The sequence below is a fragment of the Alosa sapidissima genome, chromosome 7 (genome assembly GCF_018492685.1).
Source record: "Alosa sapidissima isolate fAloSap1 chromosome 7, fAloSap1.pri, whole genome shotgun sequence".
Taxonomy (NCBI): Eukaryota; Metazoa; Chordata; class Actinopteri; order Clupeiformes; family Clupeidae; genus Alosa; species Alosa sapidissima.
Genome location: NC_055963.1, coordinates 26449244 through 26475821, shown reverse-complemented (window position 1 = coordinate 26475821; position 26578 = coordinate 26449244). Strand labels below are relative to the sequence as shown.

Here is a 26578-nt window from a genome sequence, read left to right as displayed (position 1 = left end):
CTCTCCCCGTCTGTTTCCAAAGGGGACTGCCCATATGTCTGTGGCGAAAAGTGTCCTGAATAATTCATCTCGACAGGCATTCCAACAAAAACCCTATTTATATTAATGAGCCCGCCTCAGAGCGCTTTGCTTCCTGTGTGAAGGGGCGCCCGACCTCTCCATCTATGCGAGCGCTAAAAAACACACCGCTCGGGGAGGGCTCCTGTGTTTGCAGTTAATGAACAACCGGCCGAAGGTGGGAAGGGATCCTACAGGACACTTTTTTTGTGTATTTGTGTGTGTGTGTGTGTGTGTGTGTGTGTGTGTGTGTTTGTGTGCGTGTCCGTGCCTCCATATACAGTGAGCGGCAGACGGCTTAATGGAGTCCCCTGTAGGACTCAGGATGAAGGGAAGGCGACTGCTGTGTGTGGCCGATGTAATGTGTTTACGCTCTGGAGGGGAAACAAGTGGTGTATAGTGTTCCTATACAGTAGGGGAATGCCAAAAGAAATCCAATCTTGCACAGGAGAGTCATCAGCAAAGTTGTGCCTTGTTGACAGAAGTGTAAAATACTGGCAAAGTCACAGAACAATGCAAAATCAACTTTGAGTTTGATTTTAGTTGGTAGATAAATAATACATTTAATTGTTATGTTGATTATTCCATTCCTGATTTTAAAATAGCCATTGATGGTGAGAGGACGTTTACTCTGAGACAGCTCACCCTTTTTCTATATATTCTATATATATTTTCTATATATAAGATCAGTGTAGTTATCTCAGAATATATATAATTATATTAGTAATATAATTAATAATAGTTAATAATATATATAATAATTATATAATTGGTATTAGGTTATGTGTAGCAGACTTGTCCCATGTGCAGAATATTTTTGACTGCCCCATGTGCAGAACATTTTTCCCTTTCATAGTATACCATGATTTGAGAGCAGTCTTCCATAATGTGTTCGCAATCTACCTAACAACCCTTTAGATATGCCTTTCTGGAGGAAAGAGAAACTCCTAACTAATTACCCAGCACTTTCAGTGGTTAAAAGTGGTCAGTTTTCAAGAATTCTGAAGCAATGCTCAAATCTATTTATCACTCCTCCAAAATGAATCATGTCAGTTAAATTGAATATTTTGCATTAGATGATCACTGAAATACTCAGATGCCAGCGCAGCATGATTTCAATAACTTTGCATGAGAGTGAGAGAGACTACTGAATGAACTAACTTTGAAGAAGTATTTGGAGCAATCCTTTCATCATTTGTTTATGAGACTAGCCTTTTTCATGTTCATTTGTTTATGAGACTAGCCTTTTCATGTTCATTTGTTTGTGGGACTTACCTTTTTCATGTTCATTGCAGCATATACAAATATGATTATTTTTCTGACAAACAGCTTGGATTTGTTTTTCATCTAGGTCAAAAAGAAAGAAAAAGGCACACTGTCACATCTGAACATGTGTAGGTTTATATATGTTTTCAATTTCAGCTAGACTCACAGGGCAACGGTTGTGCTTGCCTTGAGATACAGTAGTCTTATTTGTCTGGCTGGCCCAGGGTCCTCTGGCCATTTATCTGAGGAAAAGATCATTTCACTCACAGTCTGCATGGTGTGTATGGCCCAAAGAAGAGGCTAAAAGAGGCTAACACAACAGCAAAGCAAAACAATCTTTGAAAGAAATATTCATATTTTATCTGGATAATGCCATTAGTTGCTACTTAGAGGTGGTCAGGACTCTCTCTCCAATTCCATGTATTGGTCTTCACAGTCCTCCACCTGTCCCTTCAGCATGTGAGGCTGCACATGGGAAACAAACATGGCGGCTTGGCCCTGCTTCCACACACAGACTTGGATAACCCGGGTCATATTAAATGTTTACATATTGTAAGTCTAGCTGCTCATTCGATGCAATGTGAGGCAAAAAGTCAGTTTAGTTCAGTTGCAGAGAAGACTGTGGCACTGTGGAGGTGACGCTGATATTGCTGGTGGCAGCACATCTACAAGTCCACATCCATAGTGCCATCACCGTGGGCCAGTTGTCCAGAACAACCATAAATAATAGATACTGGGAAAACTTCAACACAATGTCAAACCTACATAAAGCCTCCTCCACAGGAGGAGCACTGACAGCAGGTGGCGGACTTTGGCAGCCTAATCAAGTTTCTTCAATACGTTGCCAAGGCCACCCTCACACCTGACATCATTCAGATGTCAGATGCAACCAAGTGCATTCTGCTGCATGGGGCTCACTGAGCCGTGGGGGGAGAGAATGTCAGAGAAAGGCCTTCGAGCGTTGGCAGGGAGAGAGAGAGAATGAGGGTCATCATCACTGACTGCCATGGGCAAGGCTCTGTGCTACAGCCGCAGTGCTCGCCCGTGGAGGTAATAGGTGCACACACAGGCTTTGATTTACTCTAAACCTGCAGGGCTTATACTCTGCAACTGGCATTGGTGGAAGAGGAGGGGGAAAGTTATCTACAGCAGTACCGCGGCAGTAGAGGAAGCCCGCGGGCAGCTCCTGATCAGGAGAGCGGAGACGTGAGGCTTGATCAGGCTCAGCTGGATTGGGATGTCAGAGACGATGATATCTGATGAGCGTAAACGCCCCAGGAATGCAGGTTAGATCCCTAATGATATGGCCTACAATAAGATCAGAATAGGTTTCACCATTTTCACTTGACAGGTTTCAATATAGTGCTAAACTGAAGGGCAACAAACAATAACAAGGGCTTTTGAGAGCCAAAGCTCTCCCATGGGTAAGATAACAGGATAATGACAGAAGCATTAGGATAACAGATAATTGTAGATGTCATTTACTGTATGGCTCTGCTGATTAGTACTTGAGATGCTCATCAATATTTAGTATTTCAGTCATCACGACTGTTGTTGTCAAATAACTAGAGGGCAAAGGTTAATGAGTTTTTGTTGACCATGCTTTATTTACAATACTTACTCAATTTACCCCCATATGTGTTACCTTCGCTCTTCAGGAGTATTTACTGTCGATGGAGATTTGTATTACTCTATAACGGTCTCTTGCTCTTTGTCTGGAGGTATCAGCTGTAGTTGGTGTCTTTCTTTTATTGTGACGTACTTTGGATGTAAATGTGCTATATAAATTACATTTACTTACTTATTTACTTTCTTACTGTTTGTAACCCAGAACACATAATTATATACATAATTTGTGCAGTAGGCCACATAACGTTGTCAGTTAATTTATATTATACATGGTGTAGATATTGAATAGATAGCATTTTACACCAGCATCGTAGACAGTGTGACATGAGAAGAGAGGATCTGAAAAAGAGTGTGATTCCACCCCTCCTGAGCCCTAACAAGTCTGGGATCTTTCTGAGACACTCAAGCCCTCAGGGACACTGAGCTAGGAAAGAAACAGAAGTGATCCTTCCAATGCTGTTGTTACATTGGTAATTCATATTTATCATGCCTGCCATAGCAATTCCTTTCACTTTGGCTGACAATTACATGTATATATACATTTCATGTGTAAATAGTAACTTACCCTTTCCCCATTCTGAGACAACTGTGATTATTATAGTGCATGTGTCCCTTGTAACTTGTTTAACCAATAAGCATGAAGACACAGCCAGTAAGAGATGTCTTAAAATGTTTAATGACAGTTAAGTGACAACGGAGGACCTATCCTTTTCTCCCCAACAGGAGCTATACGATTGTTAAAACATAATTACTCACTCTCATCTCCACCAATGAGTCTCCCTTTTGCCTCACCATGCCATGTGGGATCTGTTGTTTTTTGTAAGGTGTCTTTCTTTTACAAGCTGAGGACCCTTCCCTCTCATTATTGCAGTGGAACGATCGGCTATAATTATTTGTCCAGCGGTCATTCGGTGCCATCATTTGCACCCACTGGCCAACTTGTGACAGGGCCCATAAAGGAAAGACCTACAGTCTCTAAAAGGGGAGATATATGGAGGGTGAGCCTCCACATGACAAAGTGCTGGGGGCACACTTATTTATTGCTACTTAAAACCGTCAGGCACAGATGATGGAGGGTGGCCTGTTGATTGGGCCACTGGTGAAGACAGCCGGACAGAAACGAGGGGATGAATCTAGAAGTGACCTCTTGCACACTGATGACTAGGACCTGCTGTTATAAACAGAGGAGAAGGATATGGTGATTTTACAACCCACTTCCCCAACACACACACACTGCGCACACCAGCAAACAAACACACACACACACACACACACCAGAGGCGGACAGAGTACACAGCTTCTCAAATTGCCTCTCAAATGTACTTGAGTAAAGTCATGAGTACTCCCCAAAAATGATACTCGGGTAAAGTACAGATCCCTCAAAATTGTACTGAAGTACTGTACTCAAGTAAATGTACTCCGTTACTGTCCGGCTCTGACACACACACACACACACAAACTGACACACGAATTACACACCTTTTGAAAATGTCTTTTTTTGTTACATTACATTACATTAGATTACATTTGGCTGACGCCTTTTTAACCAAAGCGACTAACAACATGGTAAACAGTTTAAGTTTTAAAGCAATTCTCAAAAATTTTAGGACAATTTAAAAACGGTAGAGTACAGTAAGAATAAGTGCATCAGTGAGTGCTGTTTTTAACAGTTACGTGTCAGTTCAAGACGGCTGGTAAGTGCTAGGATCAGCAAGACTTGTTGCAAGTGGTGCTATGAGAGATGTTCTCTAAAGAGCTGGGTCTTCAGGAGTTTTTTGAAAATGGAGAGGGATGTCACTGCCCTTGTAGGAACTGGCAGTGTGTTCCATCAACGAGGAACAACAGATGAGAAAAGTTTGGATTGGCCTGAGCTTACCGGTGGTAGAGCTACATGTAGACGTCGTTCGTCTGAGGAGCGCAGCAGTCTAGAGGTAGCGTATGTCTGTATGAGGGCATTCAAGTAGGCGGGAGCAGAACCGGAGACTACTTTGTAGGCAAGCGTTAGAGCCTTGAATTTGATGCGGGCCACCATAGGTAGCCAGTGTAGCTGGATGAGCAGCGAGGTAACATGTGCCCTTTTGGGTTGGTTGTAGACCAGGCACGCCGCTGCATTCTGGACCATCTGAAGGGGTTTCACTGAGTGCGAAACGGCATGACCGGGCGACTGAAGCAACATGATCTGAGAAGGTTAGTTGGTTGTCGAGAACAACTCCTAGATTTCTTGCAGTCCTGGTAGGTGAAACAGACAGGGAGTCAAACTTGATGTTGATGTCGTGGTGTATGGTACTGTAGGTTTAGCTGGGAGGACCAGCAGTTCAGTCTTTGAGAGGTTCAGCTGGAGATGGTGTGCCTTCATCCATGTAGCTATGTCTGAGAGGCAATCCTTTCCGTGTTGAAACCAAGGGGTCATCAGGTGGAAAGGACAGATAGAGCTGTGTCGTCTGCATAGCAGTGGTATGAGAAGCCATGCGAATGGATAATCTGTCCCAAGGAGGTGGTGTAGATAGCAAGGGAAGGGGGCCCAGCACTGAGCCCTGGGGGACCCCTGAGGCAGAGGCGATTGCTCTAAGACTACAGGGGAAGCTCAGCCTCCTCTAAAATATTCGCATCAAATAACACTATTACATTAGCTTCTAGCCTAGCCTACTATTCCAACTAGAAAATGCTGAAAACATGTTCATCTTCATGGCTAGTTTGTTCAGCAATAAGGTTTTGCCGGTCATTTATCGTGATTTCGCACCCGTAATAAATTGCTGTGACGACACGATCCATCAAAAGACCATGCAAAAAACCCATAGACGCTGGGCTTCACTGGACTTTCAATGGCACTACAGAGTGGGCTGATCTCAGTGCAGAAAAGCTACACGTTTATTGGACAAGCGCCACAAAATTGTCATTTCCAGATAAGCCTGGCGTCTCTGGGAGTGAATGGGACAGTGGGATGCCCAGACGCCGAGCTTCTGTATGATGATTGGAGGAACCGTCATAGAGGCTGGACTATTTTTGATTGACAGCATATGTCGCGATCTGACAGGAAGTGGTTAAGTTCAAGGGATGCGTTAACGTTGGCAGGTGAAATCGAGAGGCAAGGCAAGTTGCTGCTCAAGTTCTCATAATTTGGGAGCAATACAGTCGGTTTCTATTTGTCTTTGTACTGTAAATAGCATACAGTAAATAAAACCGTAATGTGGAGTTACAGAGTTTGTGACTTGCTTTTGTTTCAGTTGTGTATTTAGGCTAAGTTAGGTAGCGCGCTATATAACGGTGTAGGCTACATTACATTATGCCATGTCTGCCATGCCTACTGTTTGGACTATTCTGGGTTTTGGGATCATTTTTGCCCTCAAAGAACAATATAGCACCTTAATAATATTAATTTAATAATTGACCATTTTTATCAGAGCTTCCCCTGTTCCAAAGAGCAGCAATCGCCACTGCCCTGTGGTGAGATGGTGAGGTGCAGATAGCTGACCAAGCCATGATACGTTAAACGAACGTCCTGTGAGGTAGGATTCAAACCAGGAGAGAGCAGAACCGGAGATTCCCATCTTAGAGAGTATAGAGAGAAGGATGCGGTGATTAACCGTGTAAAAGGACCCAGACTGATTTGGATCCAGAAGGTTGTTCTGTGAAAGGAAGACAGAGACCTGTTTGGAGACTGCTCGTTCAATGCCTTTGGATAGGAAAGGCAGGAGTGAGACAGGGCGGTAGTTCTCGACTTGAGCAGGGTTGAGAGAAGCTTTCGGTGTTACCCGGGCCATTTTGAACGCTGTTGGAAATGTGCCGGAGGTTAGCGAGGCATTGATCACATGTGTGATAGCTGGTGCGATGGTCGGGCTGATGGACTAAAGTAGGCTCGTAGGTATAGGGTCCAGCGAGCATGTGGTAGGACGGCTACATGTCAGGAGTCTAGATACTTCACTCTCCACATGTAGGAGGAGGCAGCTGAGGGTTGAGTAGCGATTTGAAGGTTGAGAAAAGTTTTCGAGTGTCTGTAGCGCTGTTGATTTTGTCATTGTAGAAAGCCGTCTTAGCAGCAGTGATGCTGGCTGAGAGGGAGATCAGGAGTGTCTGGTAGTTTTTGAGGTCATCAGTTACTTTGGATTTGTGCCATTTCCTCTCCGCGGCTCTGAGTTTGGTGCGCTGCGATCGGAGGGTATCATTTAGCCATGGATGAGAGTGTTTGGATCGAGATGGCCTTGTGGTAAGAGGACACAGCTTGTCTAGACATGAGCTCAGTGTGGAGCAGAGCGAGTCTGTGGCCTCATTAACCTCCAGAGAGGAGAAGGTGTTGAGTGGAGGTAGACCAGAGGCAACCACAGAGGAAAAGTGGGTTGGAGACAGGTTCCGGATGTTGCGGCGGAACGTGATCATCGGCTGAGGAGCCGGAGGTTGTTCTGTCAGGCTGACGTTGAACTGGATGAAGAAGTGGTCAGAAAGATGGAGAGGCGTCACCATGAGAGTGAGGATCAAGTCAAGCTCTTTGCCAGCTTTGTGAGTCGGTGGGCTTTGAACCAGTTTGAGGTCAAAGGAGTGGATCAGGGCCAAAAAGTCCGCTGAGCCTGTGGCATCTAAGTGGATGTTCATATCGCCGAGAACAAGAAGCTGACAGTCATTCTCAGGGATGGAGGACAGCAGAGTGTCAAGTTCGTCCATAAAGTTGCCTAGTTGGCCTGGAGGGCGGTAGATGACCAGCACGTAGAGTTTTGCTGGGGCGATCACTGTGATGGCATGGAATTCGAATGAGACATATTTGTTTGAAGGTAGTAGCGGGGTGAATTTCCATTTGTTGGAGATCAGCAGGCCCGTCCCACCTCCTCGTCCAGATGGGCGAGGGGTGTGGGATAGTGTAAAGTTAGTGGAGATTGCAGCCGGGGTGGCAGTGTTCTCTGGTTTGATCCAAGTCTCAGTGAGAGCAAGTAGTTCCAACGAAAGGTGGTTGGCACACTGAAACGGCAAACAATGAAAAAAATGTGCACACATTTTCTAACTTGGCATGACAATTATCCTGAAAGAGTATGAGGACAGTCAGACAAAATTCTCTGATATCAAAGCACAAGTGTTCAGGAATTACAGTAGCTATCCCCCATTCAAATGGTCTCATCTTCCACTCGGATCGAGATCATCATATTCAGACGGAGGATTTTTACTGAAGGGTGAGCTATTGTTGCATCCTCACACTAAGCAATGGAGATCACTGTTAAGACCTCTTTATGTCACTCATCTTCTTTTCAGATGAAAACTACAGCCCACACAAACATTCCCGTGCATAGACGTTGGTGTGTTGTCATAGATCTAAGAGACTGCTACTTAAAAACTAGAAGTCAATATTACCACTGATACCAGATTATTTACAAAATAGGCTACATCCAAAAACAAACAAACAAGATGTTTTTTTTTAATCCCAGATAAGTTAAAAAGACCCAAGATCCTTTTTAGCATTTCATTTCATCATCTTTTTTTCTAATCTTCTATTTTGGTATCTTTTTCCAGGACTGTCTGTGTCTGTGGACTGTCTGGTACGTATACTATTACTTTCAGATTTCATAATTAATATTCATACGAAGATCGCCACTGATTTAAGATCAGATACAAAGTACAAAGAGAGAGAAAGAGAGCAACAGGGCACTATTCAAACATAGCGGAGAGTGGATTAGGCTAATAGTACAGTACAGTGTGGTGTAATGAAGTATAGTATAGGATACTGCATTGCATTATATTACATTTACATTACAGTACATTATATGACATGACATGAACGTTTCATGAACTCAACTCTTAACATAGTGTAGCATGACAGAGGTACTGTAGATTGCAACAAAGAAAACACATTTTGCCAAGCTGATATTTTTAGATCATTGGAATGTGTGTGTGTGTGTGTGTGTCTGCGTGTGTGCATGTGTGTGTATGCGTGTGTGTGCGTGTGTGCGCACATGTGTTTGTGTTTGCGTGTGTGTGTGCGTGTGTGTATGTGTGTGTGTGTGTGTGCACCTCCTCTTCAAGCACAATGTTATGCATTTTTATAAGATGTTGTTGTTGTAAGATGTTTTCCTTTCTGGTAATTATCATCCACATGCCAATGTTATATTTTAACAACTTTTCTGGCTTAATGAGCTATGATCACAGAGTGGAAGACACAGACCAAGTTGTTGGTCTGTGTGTGTGTGTGTGTGTGTGTGTGTGCGTGTATGTGCGTGCGTGTGTGTGTGTGTTTGCATACAAGCACAGTACCACTTGGGAAATCCATTTTTATAGATTTGGATTATCAGGAGAAAAGCAGAAACTGTGTGCCACCTTGTGGCTGCTTCAACAATTGCATCATTTACAGAAAAGCAATGTAACTCATAGACTGGCAAAAAATGTTTACTAAAATCCACTACCCGATTTTCAGTACTAATACACACTGTTTTTAACCATATTGACCATTAAACTGCTCCCTGTTATTGGTGCTTCCGCTTAAAGGCAGTATGACATTTCAGACGGTTCCAGATGGTTGGATCTGCAAAAAGGACAAGAGTGATCACTGTCCTACGGTAGATATACTGTAAGGTTTCTGTACAGCTGTAATGTGTGTCAGTTTAGTGATTACCAGTTTTAAAGATGGTTTTGGCTGAGCTGTCTAATGTCAAGCCAATGTTTACCAAAATGTTCCTGTACCAGAAAAAACAGCTAATTGAACCAAAGCCTATCGAGTACCAAGGAAACACACATCAAATGTATATTTATTGCATTATAAGATAACTAAAAGAAAGTGTTAAATGAATAAAGTAAGTAATTGGCCCAAATAGTTGAATTTATTGAGTATTATATCTGAATGTGTTATTATAGTCCCAGAGACCTACCCATATTAATTTTAATGGCTGTGTGGTTATGTAGCAGGAGGTAACCTCAACATATTTATTGCATATGTCATTTTACTGGTTTATTACCTTTTTCAGTACAATACAGCAGGAAAACACACCTCGAAAAATGGCAAAAGGGTGTTTGACATTGAAGTGCATGTTTGTGTTTTATGTGCCTGGAGTGATTTGGAGGAAGAAATGTGGCAAATTGTGAAATGTTAAACTCGAAATGTGACTTCTTAATTCAGTTAATGACATCTGTTTTTTAGCTAATATGAGCTACAGCAGCTAATTTCCAGGAGTGCACGCTCTCCTTGTGAGCACTGTATTTGCCTAACTTCCTGCCGCAAGAGGAAAAACAGGGTTGGAAAACATTTTAAAGTCATGGCCTTTAGCTATGATCATAATAGCATTGTCCCATCGCCCTCAGAGTTGCAATAAACAGGACAGCTGTTGTCTCTAAATACCATGGTGCTTTGAGGAGAATGCTGTTAACAGACAACTTCTCAGTGCCTTGGCACTCCCCAGTCAAATTAATGTCAGTCCATTAAATGTCCAAACCAAAATAACAAGACTGTAAAGGTTATCATGGTGCAGCCAATTTGACCTGCAATTTGACCTTTTACAAAGAGCCAATACCTGAAATGCCTCAAACTCACCTGACATAAACTACCAAGAACTTCACTTACTATTTTGACACTCTTGGTAAGTATCTTGTACTATTTTTACTCACTATATTTGTGTCAACTGCCTCCACCCTTTGAAAAACTCACAAGTGCTGTGTTGTGTGTGTGTCTGATGCGGAACGCTATAGGACACCTTATTTTTGACACATAGTAAAAGCATGTGGGCGAAGCCAGTATGCTTGCCACATTGTAGCATGCTAGTTTTACAGCACTGTTCATTATGTCACTGCCTGCCGTTTGGAAGTTCAAGGCGCTGACTGTGTGTCAGCCACTACAGATGGGAATCCTGAATGTGACGAGGAGCTTGCTATGTGACATATGTCGGGTGATATCTTAGTCACTACTTCACATAGTGCATGTGTTACTTTGCCAAGGAGGATGCCATGAATATAAAAATACATGTGACCAGATTAACCACTGAAACAAGGGTTGAGATATGCACAGTTAATGGCAGCCTAGCTAATTGCATTAATTCAAATTGTGATTTCTGTAAAATATTGATTAATTGTGCCACCCTACTTTCTATTATGATATTTTATTAGTACTTCAAAAGTGTCATTTGGTGTAGCTAATGTAATGTAAACTGCTGAAATCTAATGAATGTAATCTGCTGAAATGTATCAATGTAGCCAAATCTATCTTCAAAATGTCTATTACCCAGATTAAGTAAATAGCCATATCAAGTTGACATACTGTACCTTATTTCACTCATTTCAAACATTTTCAAGGTGGCCGACCATGAAACATGACACAGCTCTGAGTGACAATCAGTGGCCGGATGACTTCAAATTAGGAGGCCAAATGTCAAATAGTTTGTTCAAAAACTTGCCTACAGCCTAGATGAGGAGTCGGAGTTAAGTGCACTGATACCTGCCAGGAGCCTGTCTGTTCAGCAAGGTGGAGACTCCATCACCGTTTGGGCCTGCTTGGTTGCAATTTCTCCACTCATATGGAGGACCTGGTCAAAATCAATAGAGGGATCAATGCATGGAGGTATAACCATATTTCAATTCATCATGCCTAACCTTTGGGATGTTTGCTATTGGGGAAAACTTTCATTTCTCAAGCCATCAGCGGCCCCAAACACGGGGCAAATAAAATCAATACGCAACACTTATGGCTTTAAAATGGCCACCTCAAAGGCCTTATCCCAACGTAATTACGCTAGTGTGGCACCACTCAGACAAGGGGCAAATAAAACAGCTAAAATCAAACTGGTAATGGCAAATCCTCCATGAGGCCGGGCGGATATGACCACAGGACCTTCCGAAGAGCAGTCAGAACAAAACAATGTCAGCTTTTTTCATGCTGCAAAATTGCATTCTGGGAATGATCAAAGATATACAGACATTTCAAAAGCACAAAAGATTCTACAAATAGCAAAGACCTTCTATATATAGGCCTATTGTGTATGTCTAGAGTGTATCCTACCTCCCACCAGAATGTATGTTTTTGAAGTGGATGGCATTTTCTGAAAGCATGAACATTTCTCTCTGTGTCAGTTGTCTGGTGTTTGCTCAACTTGATTTATTGCATGCTTGTGATGTCAGTGTTGTTCGTGAGAGCTGCTTGTGTGTCTCGCATTGCTGTATATTGAATCATAACAGTCTCAATGCAGACAATGAACAGGGTAGAAGACCAAAATAAATCATCAGGAAGTGTGATACTCCTCCAACTCCTTGTTGTCACAAACTTGAACAAGTACATGATAAATACATACTAACCCAGTTTTATTGTTCCAAAAATGTTCCATGGCATTCTGTGGCAACATGGCTCACCTCATATAAAACGTTACACATTGCCAGTCATCTGCTTCAAAATAGCAGCTGATTTATATTTCCAGTCTTGAGGTCGGTCCTTGGCACATAGTTGGGACATACCTAACCTTGGTGGTGATAAATCAATTCTCTACGTGTGTGACCTCTCACATAAGATGCTATTTAAACTAGATCATGAGCTCATTGCCTATCAAACCCTTGAATGTGTCTTCATATGCCTCAAAACACTGTTCGCAGGTATGTCTTACCCTAGTAAGGACTTTTGTCAGGAAAAAAACAGATGTGAATCAGATCAACAAACATAACACGTGAGGCAGACAATGATTCCATCGTGCTTTGACATGTGACATAATTTAAGGATGCACCTGCGACAATCGTCTGTGTCCCTGACAGGACAGTGCCCTTTTGGCACACAATCTGATTCCTGGAGGGCCACAAGGAGACACTAACAGGACTTTCTCCTGCTGTTATGACCTGTTGGGCTATTTCTGTACCGTCTCTGACATTATTCCCCAATGTGATGTGTACTTAATGTATGCCACAAGACACTGACTTACACAGACACATATCAACAAAAGCAAAATCTATGCAGTTGTGAGTTGGTCTACCCTAAAGAGTGTCTGATATGTTTATAGAGATAATGATCCAGGGCAACAGAGTTTTGTTACTTGTGATTGTAAAGCTAATGACCAAGGGAGTGAGATTAAAAGATAAAAATGCAAAAATTACTTCTGATATTTCCTCAAGAAAGGGGATCCAAAGCCACAACCACTAGAGCTGGAGTCGGTGCCTGGACAACTCAACTCAAGTTCTTGATCTATGATTGTGTTTTATGAATGATTTATAAAAGTTACAACTGCTGTACTTTCGACAACAACTTTATAAGACATAATATTTGACGGCTTCAACAGTCATTGGTCTTGTTTACTAGAGGAAGTGCAGCGTGGGCACTATTTATTTTAAGACTCAAACCATGGAGGGGGCAGGAAAAGCCTTTATCCAACTGCTTGTCCAAGATGGGCATGTTTGTTGTGGGCTGGTAATAGACAGACTGTGTGACATGAGTCAAGCACAGTCATCCTGGGACGCAAGCTATCACTTTTGAGTTGTCTGAAATCACAGACTAATTCAAAGAAACAGCAGGGAAAGACTAGCCTTGCCATGCCCACCTAGACCTCCTTTCATGGAGATACTAGTCTGGAACACCATGATTTACTAACGTTTCCATCAGACCTCAAAAGGATCAGGCCAATCAGCGACGAGAGAGGATGACGGCATAATTTCGAAACCGAAAGTGGCTGTGGTAAACGATAGTAGCAACACCTGCAGTGCAAACATCAAAAAATGTAGTCGGAAAAAATGTGTACATTTATTTACAGCAAAGGTAGGCCTACATACATTGTGTCCTGACAGTTAATGCTGTTTTGCGGTAGGAAGTAACGTTAGGAATCCCAGATCAATGTAATCGGTTAGGCTGGACCAGTGATTTCAAAGTAAACGCAAAATCTACGCTCGTCACCATGCTAGTGTTGGAAACTTTTCCCAATCATGAGTCCCAAGACTCTATTCACAAAGTAAATAAGTCTGGTTTTAACCAGGCTAGGGAGACAGCTCCTACTAAATACTTTCTATGAACCCAGTATTCATAAAGTATTATCAACACATTCATTAAGGGTTATAAAGCATTCATAAAGCCTCATTTTTATTGGCATTAGTATGTATAACTATGTATACATACTCATCACTGCACTCAAAAGCCTTCACACTTGTGAATTTATCAAATAATCTTATACCCATACTAAGTTTACATTAATTTGTTTAGATGTCCTTAAATAGTTCTTATATTGTTCATAACAACTAATTAAGTATTAGAAGCCCTCAGTGCCTACTCCAGGCAAACATACGGCTCTACATAACATATGAGTCTACACTGTATGTCACATAGTCTCATAATCAATAATGACACTATTGTACATGGCAATGTTTTCGGGTCATCACAATAAAACAACAGTGTTAATTGGCATATGATGCTCTCGAACATTACATTGTCCTTTGCTCACTCATAAGCTCCATGCCTTTCTGACTGTCATGAGATGCCTGATGTCACCCTTGAGTGGAGCCACGTGTTCACAGCAAGAGCAGCCGGCAGGCTGGCTGTCTAGTTAGCGCTCACTCAGGTTGGCCGGTGTCAGGAATGATCACTATGCGATGTGACATTTAATGAAAATGGAAAACGATAGGCAAGATGGTTTGATCTCTTAATCCTGAGAGGATAGGTTGTCTGTAACAATACCTTGTGACCTCCTGCCTGGTTCTCCAAGAAGGACGGTGTCCGAGAGAAGACATACAGAGTGACTTGTTTCTTTCCAGAACATTAACAAGCATTAACAACATTAATGCCTGACTTACTTCCAGTGTGGCATGATTCTGTCTGTCTGAAAATTCATATTGTTCTTATGCACATTTATTTGTAGTAATTGTATCTAATAGTAACACATAGTAATGCAAGATTAACTGATTATCTGATCTCTTGTGGCCTTTAAACATGAACGGCTAGAGTTCCAAAGTTCACAACTGCTGGGGCCTGCATCCCAGACATGACTGTTGCCAGTGACTGCCATGCTTGTCCCGTGCATCAGATTGTGGGCCCAAAAATAAAACCTCCATGCCTTCAATCAATCAGGGTGTAGAACACGCCCATGCCGTAACCAAGCCATGTTTGATTATTTAAAGGATACATGGACAGCATTTAGGAAAGCTGGAATCTCTTTGGAGGGGATACTAGAAGGAAATGCATGTCAAAATTGTAAATTGCCGTAATCCTACATAATCCAATATCTGATCTATTTCTTGAGAATAGTACTTTCATTAAGTGAGTACAATTCGATCTTTACATGATCCCAGGCCTCCTATGCCAAGTTGCCAAGGCTCTGTGGATAATTTCTAAGTTGCACACATCACCCACTGCCGTCATGGCTTTTTACAGCTCCAAATTCATTTCCAATTAGTCTTCGAGACTAGGTCGTTCCCTTCCTGTCTCCTGTCGGGAAAACCCAGATCAAAGTCTTTGACAGAGCCTTCTCAAGTGTTGAGGATTATGATCGTGAGGGAAACAGACATGGAAGCGTTACCATGTCACATCCAAAGTGGCATCACATTTTGATCCCTTCCCCTGTGTGTCTGCCTGCGAAATCCTTCAGCAACTGCACAAACACAGTCCACCTGTCAGCGTAAACCAAATACTGCGGGAAGATACAAAGTTCACTGGATCAAACATGACCAGTCTCAAGAAGTACTGTTTTTACAGCAACTACTGATGTCTAATATAATTTGGGGTCGACATCATGGATTGATCTTAATGTTGCACTGATCGTGATGTACTGTACATGTTCCTCTGTCCTATGTGGTGTTATTCTTTCTGTCAACAAGCAGCTGCTACGTGGTAATACCATGAAGAACAGAAGGAACAGTACATCTACACTACAATGCCAGAATGGCAGTAGCTTACATAATACCTGTAATGTTATAAGTCTATTAGGGTGAAAGCAATAGCTGGATTGCACTTAACCTTGACCCATTTGGATGGCTTCTGCCAAGGTCGATTTTGAACCTGCCAACCATTTCACCATTTGCTTTTACAGTTCACTCTTGCCCTACACCCTGACTATCCATGTTCCTCTGAGCATTTGACACTGATTCACTCTTACTACCCACAGGAATTTTCACTGATAGATAACTTATAGATATTTGCCTCATAAAATCAACTTTATCATTGCCACTTTAAGCGATCTAAAAGGTTGTGTAACACTTGTTTACATTAAATGTGCAACTGATTGTCACACAATAGACTAACACAATATCTGGGCCATCAGAAGATCTAAGGTATTTTTCAGGAGAGAGTAAAACACAAGCACACACGGTTAAAGAAAGTTTAGAATTTTAGTTAAATGAAAATTATATACATGGGTACAAAAGCTCGGGAGATAATCGTTCACAAATCAAAAACCTTTCTGTTTCAGTTAACTTTTCAATCAGTAGCATAAGTTCACTTTAACACTGTTGAATTTCTATTTACTTCCTATTTGTTTCTAGTTTCATTCCTATTTAAAGAAAACTATTTGTCTTTTAATTTCCCATTTTGTAGAAAAACTAATTTAATCTTTTACTGTAAGCTAAATTCTCTATTAAAGTTTAGTTTAAATTCAAGTTATTGGAATTATTTAAACCTCAGTTCAAACCCTCAAATCAAAATGCACATTCAAATCCACATAGAACATGTGGAGCAATTCAACATCAGTAACAGAAATACAAGCAAGTTCACATTTACAAAGCAATCTTTTTTCAAGTAGCAGTCAATTCTCAGTTTGTTAGGTTCGGTTTTCTATCACAGTCTTTTTCTGTCTTATCCAAGGAACTGAAAAGTATTACTTATTGTAGAAATGGAGAAACTGGAAAAAAGAGAAAGTTAGTTAACGTTACGCTTCCAGTCGGGCTAATCCTCTGTGTGTAGTAGAATCCATCTTGTCGTTGTCGTTACATGTGTTGTCCATGTCAGACGAAGCATTCAGTTCAAAGCAATAAAAGTTTGTGTCGTTCAATCAAACTGAGAAAGGCAAATCTTCAATAAAGTCTTTTCTGAAAACTGACGTTGTAATAACTGATGAAATTCAAAAGAAAAATCTCAAAACAGATATGCTGCTAGTCAATGACGATGCAGGCTATACTCTGGAGCTAGCACTCAATTAGACAAAAAACATAAAAGGCTGTAGCCTTAAACAGCACGTTTCGTTTTACACAAACGGTATCTGAAAGTATAATACTTTAAATCTTGACCTAAACTGACTTTAACTAGGTCATTTAGTCGCAATTGGTTTATTTTAATGTTCTCACTCTATCGTTTTCTCAGCGCTTCTTTTTTCCTCAAATCTTCGTTCTCTTTCTTTTCTGGACTGACGAATTCTTAGTTAAGTTTCGATTCCCTGTTTCCTCTCACTACATCCTGTAGAGGGAGCTCTAACATTTTCCTAGTCATTATAGCTATACTATTTTAAAGCTATAGAGTTCATTTTTATTCACTTCTTAATCAAATATCTGCAATGCATATTTTCTGTTGTCACTTCTTTCTTAGTTTCAATAAAATATAAATCAATAAACTAAACACTGTTTTGATGTTTATTATTATTGATCTTATTTTGGGTTCATAGGTTAGTTTGTAAACCTGGGTTACACCCTCCCCCTCTGAATATATGCAAGTCCCTTTGCATGCTAATAGGCTGTGCTATTATAGGACTGAGATACTCGGGGTTAGCTAAATCTGGGAGTGATTCTACAATGGCTGTACTTAGACCTTGAAAAAGGGACTTAACTATAGTCACTAACGGGTTCCCAAATTCAGGGTAAGTCAGCTTCCTAGGTGGTTCTCTGTGTCTGGAAGACCTTCTTAGTGTAGGTTCTTCTTGTTCACAGGTCTGATCAGGTGCTCTATTTGTACTAGTCAACTGTTCTTGTGTCTCTTGATTTTCTCTCATCCTCTCTTCCAAGTCTGAGGTAGGTTCCAGATTTCTGTCCTCAGGTAAGATATTCTGACTGGACATATTTTCAGATTGATTTTCTTCCACAGGTTTCGCTTCTGAACTGACAGGTGAGTTAGTCTCTCCAGTGGACTCTTCAGCGGTCAAAGGTAAGTCACTCTCAGCAGCAGAAGTGTTCACAGGTAAGTCACTCTCATTTCTCTGAGGTTCCAAAACCTCCTCTCTGGTTTGACTGATCATGTCTGGTTGAGCAGGACTGGAGTTAGGCTCCATATTTCTCTGGTCAATCCATTCTGTACATGGTTCTTTCCCTTTAACAGGTTCAATCTCAAAATCATAGGGTCTGAAGAAGTAAGGCACATCATCTTCGGAGTCAGATGACATTCCCTCTTCTTCCACTGAGGTTACATCTTTACAATTTCTTCTAGTTCTACGAGTTCGGACAGGAACTGATTCAACTTGTTCATCTTCTTCAGGGGGAAGACTACAAGGCAGAAGTAGATCTCTATGCAGTGTTCACATTGGTCCAGATTGGTTCTCAGGACACACTTTATAGACAGGGAGATCACCAGCCTGGCTAACTACCACGTAGATGGTTTGCTCCCATTTGTCAGCGAGTTTGTGTTTCACACGCAAGCGTAGGTTCCTCACTAACACACGGTCTCCTTCTCTCAACTGTGAGGCAGTCACATGTTTGTCGTATCTGGTCTTGTTCTGTCCTGCCATATTCTTTGAATGTTCAGCTGCAATTTTGAAGCTTTCCTCAAGATTTGATTTCAGATTCTGTACGTACTGTGAATGTGATGTATGTTCTTTGTCTCTCAAGGGTAGTCCAAAAGCTAGGTCTACTGGCAACCTTGGTTCACGGCCAAACATGAGTTCATATGGACTAAACCCAGTTGTGTCGTTTTTTGTACAGTTGTACGCATGTACAAGCGGTTTCACAAACTCTCGCCAGCGACTTTTGCTTTTGTTCTCCAGGGTACCCAGCATGCTCAAGAGTGTTCTATTGAATCTTTCTACTGGGTTTCCTCTGGGATGGTAAGGTGTTGTTCGAACTTTTTGAATTCCAGCAATTTCACATAGTTCTTTTATCAACCGGGACTCAAAGTCAGGGCCTTGGTCGCTGTGTAGACCTTCTGGATAGCCATAATGAGAGATCAAGTGTTCCCAAAGGCTTTTCGCAACAGTCTTGGCCGTTTGATTGGGTGTAGGAATCGCTAAGGCATATTTGGTGAAGTGGTCCGTTATCACTAATATGTCCTTAGTGTTACTCTGATCTGGCTCTACTGAGAGGAAATCCATGCAGACAAGCTGTAAGGGTCTGGAGGTGGTAATATTCACAAGTGGAGCTGCTTTCTCAGGTAAGGCTTTTCTTCTTACACACCGTCCACATGTCTTGACTTTGTGTTTGACATCTATAGCCATTTTGGGCCAATAGAATCGCCTCCTCACTAAATCTAGAGTGCGATCTATACCCATGTGACCGAAGTCATCATGTAAACTCTTCAGTACATCACTTTGAAGCTGTTCTGGCAAAACAAGCTGGTAAGTAATCTGACCTCCTGTTGTTCGCTTTCTGTAAAGAACTTCATCTTGTAGGACTAAGCGATCCAGTTCCCTAAGCAGAAGAGGTAGAATGGCTTCTCTCACTGAATGAGATGTTTTCTCTCCAGTTTTCATCTGTCTAGTGACTTCTCTTATACAGGGATCTGCCATTTGCAACTCCTCAAGGTCGAAATTAGACAGTTGGGAAATTACAGGTAATCCTCCACACTGATCTTCATTCACAAAACTGTCTGGTATGGCATCGGTATCCATTGTCAAAGAACCAACAAACGCAGTAGCTGCCTCTGCAGCAGGTGCAGACATCTGGATGAGGCGGCTTTCACAAATGGCTCGGACAACATCAGAGGTGACTTCATCATCGCACAGATGACTTTCACTGAACTTTTGTATACGCTCACACTCTTTCCGGGATGTGAGGTCGTCATAAAGCTCTCCATGTGATCGTCTCGACAATCCGTCGGCATCATTATTCTGTTTTCCTGCTCTATACATTAACTTGAAGTTATATGTAGATAGAGAGGCCAGCCACCTGTAACTGGTTGCGTCTAGTCTAGCAGTGGACAGCACGTATGTTAGAGGATTGCTGTCTGTAACTACTGTAAAAGAACTTCCATATAGATAATCATGGAATTTTTCAGTAACTGCCCATTTAAGGGCTAAAAACTCGAGTTTATGGGCTGGGTATCTTGATTCGCTACGAGAGAGTCCCCTACTTGCATAGGTTACAACTCTCAGGCAGCCATCTTGTTCTTGGTAAAGGGCGGCCCCTAAACCAGTAGTGCTGGCATCTGTATGAACGGTATAAGGCAACTGGGGGTTAGCAAATGCTAAGACTGGAGCAGATGTAAGTTCTCTAATTATTAGCTCAAACGCCTGTTGACATGCTATCGTCCACCTGCTACCAAATGCCTCTCTTGGGTTGTGGTATTGACCATTGTGCTTCACATTCAAGCCTTTCCTGGTGGGTGGATATCCAGATGTTAATCCATTGAGCGGCTTAATTTTGCGGGAAAAGTCTTTTATAAACCACCGGTAATAGCCAATGAATCCAAGAAAAGACTTGAGTTCTTTCAGGTTTGTCGGTACAGGCCAAGTTTTAACAGCGGCTATCTTGTCTGGGTCCGTTTTGACTCCCTCATGAGATACTATGTGACCTAGATACTTCACAGAGGTCTGTGCAAAGACACATTTCTCTGGCGCTAGTTTCAGGCCATAATCCCTTAGCCTACTCAGGACTCTAAACAATCTTTCCTCATGTTCTTTTAGGTCTCTAGAGAAAATGATGATGTCATCTAGAAAGACAAGAACTTCCTTCATATTCAGACCTGCCATGCATTTCTCCATGATGCGTTGAAAGGTGCTCGGCGCGTTTGTTACTCCCTGTGGCATTCGGTTGAATTCATAGAATCCAAACGGGCACACAAAGGTGGTCTTCGGCTTGTCAGCCTCTTCAACCTCTATCTGGTAATAACCAGATTTTAGGTCAAGAACGGAAAACCATTTTGATCCAGTCAAAGCCATGAAAGTGTCCTCAAGATTCGGAAGAGCATACGCGTCTTTCACTGTTCTCATATTTAACTTGCGGTAGTCTATACACAATCTAATGTCTCCATTCTTTTTCCGTACCACGACAATTGGCGATGAGAAGGGAGATTCAGATTCTCTTATAACTCCGGTGTCTAGCAACTCCTGGAGATGCTTTCGAACACCTTCTCGATCTTCAGGGTGTATGGGTCGACATCGGTGTTTGAATGGGGTCTCATCAGTCAAGTTAATTCTGTGCTTTACTTTGTCAGTGCATCCAAAGTCCAAGCGGTGTTGGGAAAACACATCACGCATTTTCTGCAATTTCTGTGTTAGTCTTTCCTTCCATTCAGGAGTAATAGGGGAATCACTGAAGTTGAATTCTGGACTTGCAGCCATGCTACTAACATCGCTGGAGGCTGTAAGGGGTGTTTCTTTGGGAAGCACAGACTGCACTGCATTCAATTGGGCTACTATGCATCTTGGGGGAATTGCAACATCATGATCTGCTGTATTGGTTATCACTACAGGTAAGTGAGAATGCTGTTTGTTTTCAGTAGTGACCATGCATGTCTTTACAATCAGTCCTCCGGGCAAAGGAGATGTTGGATGTTCAAGAACAGCCCATTTGTCAGTGTGCAGCTCTTTGACTGTGACAGACGCACATAAGACCATACTCTGTCCAGCTGGAATTACTTTAGGGTCTTTGCCAGGTAGTCTTGCAAGACCAATGTTTCCCTCAGTAAACTGTTGCTGACGTATCTGCAAGATTTTCAATACATCTCTGTAGCCAAACTTCGGGGGAATATGCTGGACATTTCGTATTTTGGAATAGTCTTTGTATAGCACATCTAATGTGTTCATGCCAACTAAGATATTAGACTGTGAGGGAAGGTCTGGAACAATCAATGCTAAGGTTGGCACTTCCATGTCTACTCCTACAAAGTCTTTTGGGAATGTAATGGTGACTTCCACATATCCCAGATACGGGACAGCTTGACCATTAGCTCCCTCAACATTCAATAAATTGTTCAATGAAAATTGTTGACAAGTATTGGTTGTAGTAGGATTCGGGAATAGTCGTGACCTGTGATCCTGTGTCTAATAAACAGGTGCATTTTCTTCCAGCTATTCTTATCTGGGTGGTACACTTTGTGCCAACCAACCCCTTGGGTACGTTTGTTGTGTGTGATCTGTATCTTGTTTTGTCATGTAGGATTAGATTTTGACATGTGGGACGTTCTCCAGTCCCTGTTCGTTCCGCAACAGGAACTTCTTCTAGTTTAAAGAGTTGTGACCATCATGGGACTCCCATTCACTCTGTCGTCTCTGTAATTGTCTTTTCTTGTCAGCCACTAATGCAGGATTAGGTTCACTACTGCAGGATTTTGCGATATGTCCATCTTCGCCGCATTTTTTATTTTTATTTTTTTTTATTTGCAAACATCATTGACATTACAGAAAATGCAACACTACGACATGCACAAGAATACTACATACGACAAACAGATGTACATTACATAAACACATTCTGTAACTTAACAAAACATCACATTGACTTGGCTTCCATAAACATAACACAACATAACATTAATAACAGAAAGGCTAAGGATGATTTGCGTCCAGGATGATTACAGATATGATTATCAGGGATGAAATTGATGACCGGAATGAAAAGAAGGGGGGATGGGTGGGGGGTGCGGATGGTAGCTCTGAGAGTGTGAATGAGGTGGTGTTGGGATGGGGGTAGGGATGGGGGGTGAGGGGTAGTGAGTATGTGAGGATGTATGTGTGTGTGTGTGTGTGTGTGTGTGCATATGTATAAGGCTGGCTTGCTGTTGGGCCAAGAGGAGAGAAGCTGGAACATAGAGAGGGAGGGTTTCAGAGGAGAGGAGTTGTAATTATTCTATTAAAGATAAGTATAATAATAGGACATCCATTAATGGCCACAGTTCCACCCAGCCCCCGCTGTTATACTGCGATGAGCTGACAGAGGGGAGGACCTGCGTGCCACCCACCCCCCCAGGCCCCCAGCATATGCACACATCCCCCACTACCACGACCAACCACACCTCGCCCCCAGACCTTCACCCAACACGCCACTCTTGACCTAAATATGTACAGTATGTGAATGGCTAGGTTGAGGAATCTATCTAGTGTGTAGCATTAAAAGAAGTGGGCATGCATGGTGAATATCTGTCAGGATTTCCCCATGCACACCACACTTACCCTGTGTAAGATGTATGCCTCCTCAATGTGTGCATTAAAATAAGTGAGGCATGCAGATAGACACCTGATGAGGCATCTACCTGCACTCCACTCTTACCCTAGCCTGTTTTGTAGTTGTTGTTTATGTTTGGTGTATGTCACCTAACATGTAGTGCAATTAAAAGAGAGTGAAGCGTGCTGTGTGCTTCCAGGACAAGGCGTGTGCATGAGCGTATGAGGAGGGTGCACACCGGGGGGCCAGGGCCAATAGATAACCCACAGGACCCAACCAATGCCAAAACCACACCGCGACCCGCCAGGACCGAGTCTCCCAAGCCATCCAATGGGGCCCCGTCAGAATAATGATGGGAGAGGCAGAGAGAAAGAGTGAAATTAGTAAAGTTTATCAGAGAATGTAAATAAAAGGGGGAGGGAAAGAAGGGGATGCTATTTATATTACTACTACTAATAATAATAATAACAATAATAGTTCCAGCTACCCTCCACTGCCCAGTGTTTGATGATATGTGTATCTGTTGATGAAGTTTGTTATGATGGTGTGGAGATGGAACTCTTTATGCATTTAAAACAATACCATGGTCTAGGCTGGACAGCCTGTTGCTTGTTTGTAGCTTTAGATTTCGGTTCTGATTCAGCTTTTGAGTTCTGATTATCTTTTTGTGGTTTGACACCACTGGTCGTTTTTGCTTTGGTTGTCTGCTTTTTATCAGCCAGTGTGGCAAGCTGGCTCTGGAGTTCTGCAATTTGCTTGGTCAACTGAACAGTGACTGAGCTAAGCTGGGTAACCTCTTCTTGTTGGCAAGAGCATGATATCTGGGAATTTATTGTAGCATGTTGCTTGTTAGCACCTAGGTGCTGTTTCATTCGTGTGGCTTTAGAGTAATTTTTGTTCTCTTTAGTGCGTAACAATGTCAGCAGCTCTGTGAATGGTGGTGGGTCTTGTTTTTTCTGTTCTAATTGCAGTTCTGTAATAAGTGCGTCATCCCAGCATCCCCTGCAGAATTGTCTTAAGAGATGCTTATTCACATCAGCAGGTGGCACTCCGTCACGCTTCACGTGAGAGTCAAAGCCACTTGAAGTCGCTGTAGGTAAACTGATGGCTTTTCACCAGTGTTCTGGAAAGTGCCCATGAATTTGGCGAACAACTCATCACCATCTCCCATGGTGGAGAAGGCTGAATCTAATAATTTGACATAATCTCCTGGTGGAGATCCTGTGCTAACTGATTTGATAATATCAGAAGCTGGTGGGTATACACTGTCACAGATTTTCCGCACTCTTTGAAGATCGGACACGGCTGGGTCTTGTAAGAGCAGTTCTACGCTGGCACGCCAGGTGTCATAGTCAACCTCATTAGACGGACGAGGTGTCCTACCAGAAAAGGTTCGCAGTCTGAGTGGTAGATGGCCATGAGCCATTGAGTCATTGTTGCGTACAATGTGCTCTACTACTACTCTCTGAATGTCAGGAGGATTCAGGTCGCTGTTAGAGAGAGATGGAGTTACTGAGGCTCTCCCTATTGGCATTGTGTGCACTGAACTGTTATGCACAACGTTTTGAGGTGTCTGTGGTTCTACAGTGACAATGGCACCAGCGTTGGAAGAGGCTGTGATTGTGATGTTGTTAGGTGCAACTGTTTCAACAGTGACTGGCTCAAGGTTCTCTGTAGTGGTGATGGTTTCACTAATCTCTGTTAACATCTCTTTCAGGACTTCTTCATTGCCTTTTCCGCTACTCTTTGCTATGGCTCTTAGCTCATCCAGGTAAGTTTGAGTTATATCTTTTCCAGCTTTCTGCGTAGACACTGGCCAGAGCTACAACACTATATGACACATTGGAGTCACTACGGGATTGCTGGGTTCGAGGTAAGAGGGGCTGAAGGTCTTGTACAGCACTCCCAGAATTATATTCAACTATTATGGATTTCCCTGACACTGAGCTAGTGTCTGCAAGTGGAATAAACCTATCAATTGAACCGTACTGCTTTAGAAAGTCAAATATTTCTTCATCTGTATCGGTTTCTGTTATGCCGCTGATTAGGACAGCATTAGGTATTTTAACTCCCTTTTCCTGGATAACTTCCATTTTCGGTTCTAGGTTTTTACTGTATCAATTTTAGTCAACCGAATCTATTTCTTTTAGTGCTTTTTAGTCTGTGTTTTATACTATACTCCTCCTGGCTGGCTCGCCAAGCTGTAACACTTGTTTACATTAAATGTGCAACTGATTGTCACACAATAGACTAACACAATATCTGGGCCATCAGAAGATCTAAGGTATTTTTCAGGAGAGAGTAAAACACAAGCACACACGGTTAAAGCAAGTTTAGAATTTTAGTTAAATGAAAATTATATACATGGGTACAAAAGCTCGGGAGATAATCGTTCACAAATCAAAAACCTTTCTGTTTCAGTTAACTTTTCAATCAGTAGCATAAGTTCACTTTAACACTGTTGAATTTCTATTTACTTCCTATTTGTTTCTAGTTTCATTCCTATTTAAAGAAAACTATTTGTCTTTTAATTTCCCATTTTGTAGAAAAACTAATTTAATCTTTTACTGTAAGCTAAATTCTCTATTAAAGTTTAGTTTAAATTCAAGTTATTGGAATTATTTAAATCTCAGTTCAAACCCTCAAATCAAAATGCACATTCAAATCCACATAGAACATGTGGAGCAATTCAACATCAGTAACAGAAATACAAGCAAGTTCACATTTACAAAGCAATCTTTTTTCAAGTAGCAGTCAATTCTCAGTTTGTTAGGTTCGGTTTTCTATCACAGTCTTTTTCTGTTTTATCCAAGGAACTGAAAAGTATTACTTATTGTAGAAATGGAGAAACTGGAAAAAAGAGAAAGTTAGTTAACCTTATGCTTCCAGTCCGGCTAATCCTCTGTGTGTAGTAGAATCCATCTTGTCTCGTTGGGTAGGCTCGCCATCTTGTCGTTGTCGTTACATGTGTTGTCCATGTCTGACGAAGCATTCAGTTCAAAGCAATAAAAGTTTGTGTTCAATCAAACTGAGAAAGGCAAATCTTCAATAAAGTCTTTTCTGAAAACTGACGTTGTAATAACTGATGAAATTCAAAAGAAAAATCTCAAAACAGATATGCTGCTAGTCAATGACGATGCAGGCTATACTCTGGAGCTAGCACTCAATTAGACAAAAAACATAAAAGGCTGTAGCCTTAAACAGCACGTTTCGTTTTACACAAACGGTATCTGAAAGTATAATACTTTAAATCTTGACCTAAACTGACTTTAACCAGGTCGTTTAGTCGCAATTGGTTTATTTTAATGTTCTCACTCTATCGTTTTCTCAGCGCTTCTTTTTCCCTCAAATCTTCGTTCTCTTTCTTTTCTGGACTGACGAATTCTTAGTTAAGTTTCGATTCCCTGTTTCCTCTCACTACAACCTGTAGAGGGAGCTCTAACATTTTCCTAGTCATTAAAGCTATACTATTTTA

The 26578-nt window shown here is 41.8% G+C and overlaps 1 long non-coding RNA gene across 1 annotated transcript; it reads right to left on the bottom strand.

Moving 5' to 3' along the window:
* Positions 1 to 9384: 9384 nt before the first annotated feature.
* On the bottom strand, positions 9385 to 26126 carry LOC121713617. Its single transcript, XR_006032892.1, has 3 exons — positions 25980 to 26126; positions 11351 to 11438; positions 9385 to 9451 (listed from the first exon to the last, which is right to left on the bottom strand). It is a non-coding gene; the product is annotated as an uncharacterized LOC121713617 (long non-coding RNA).
* Between the last annotated feature and the right edge of the window lie 452 nt (positions 26127 to 26578).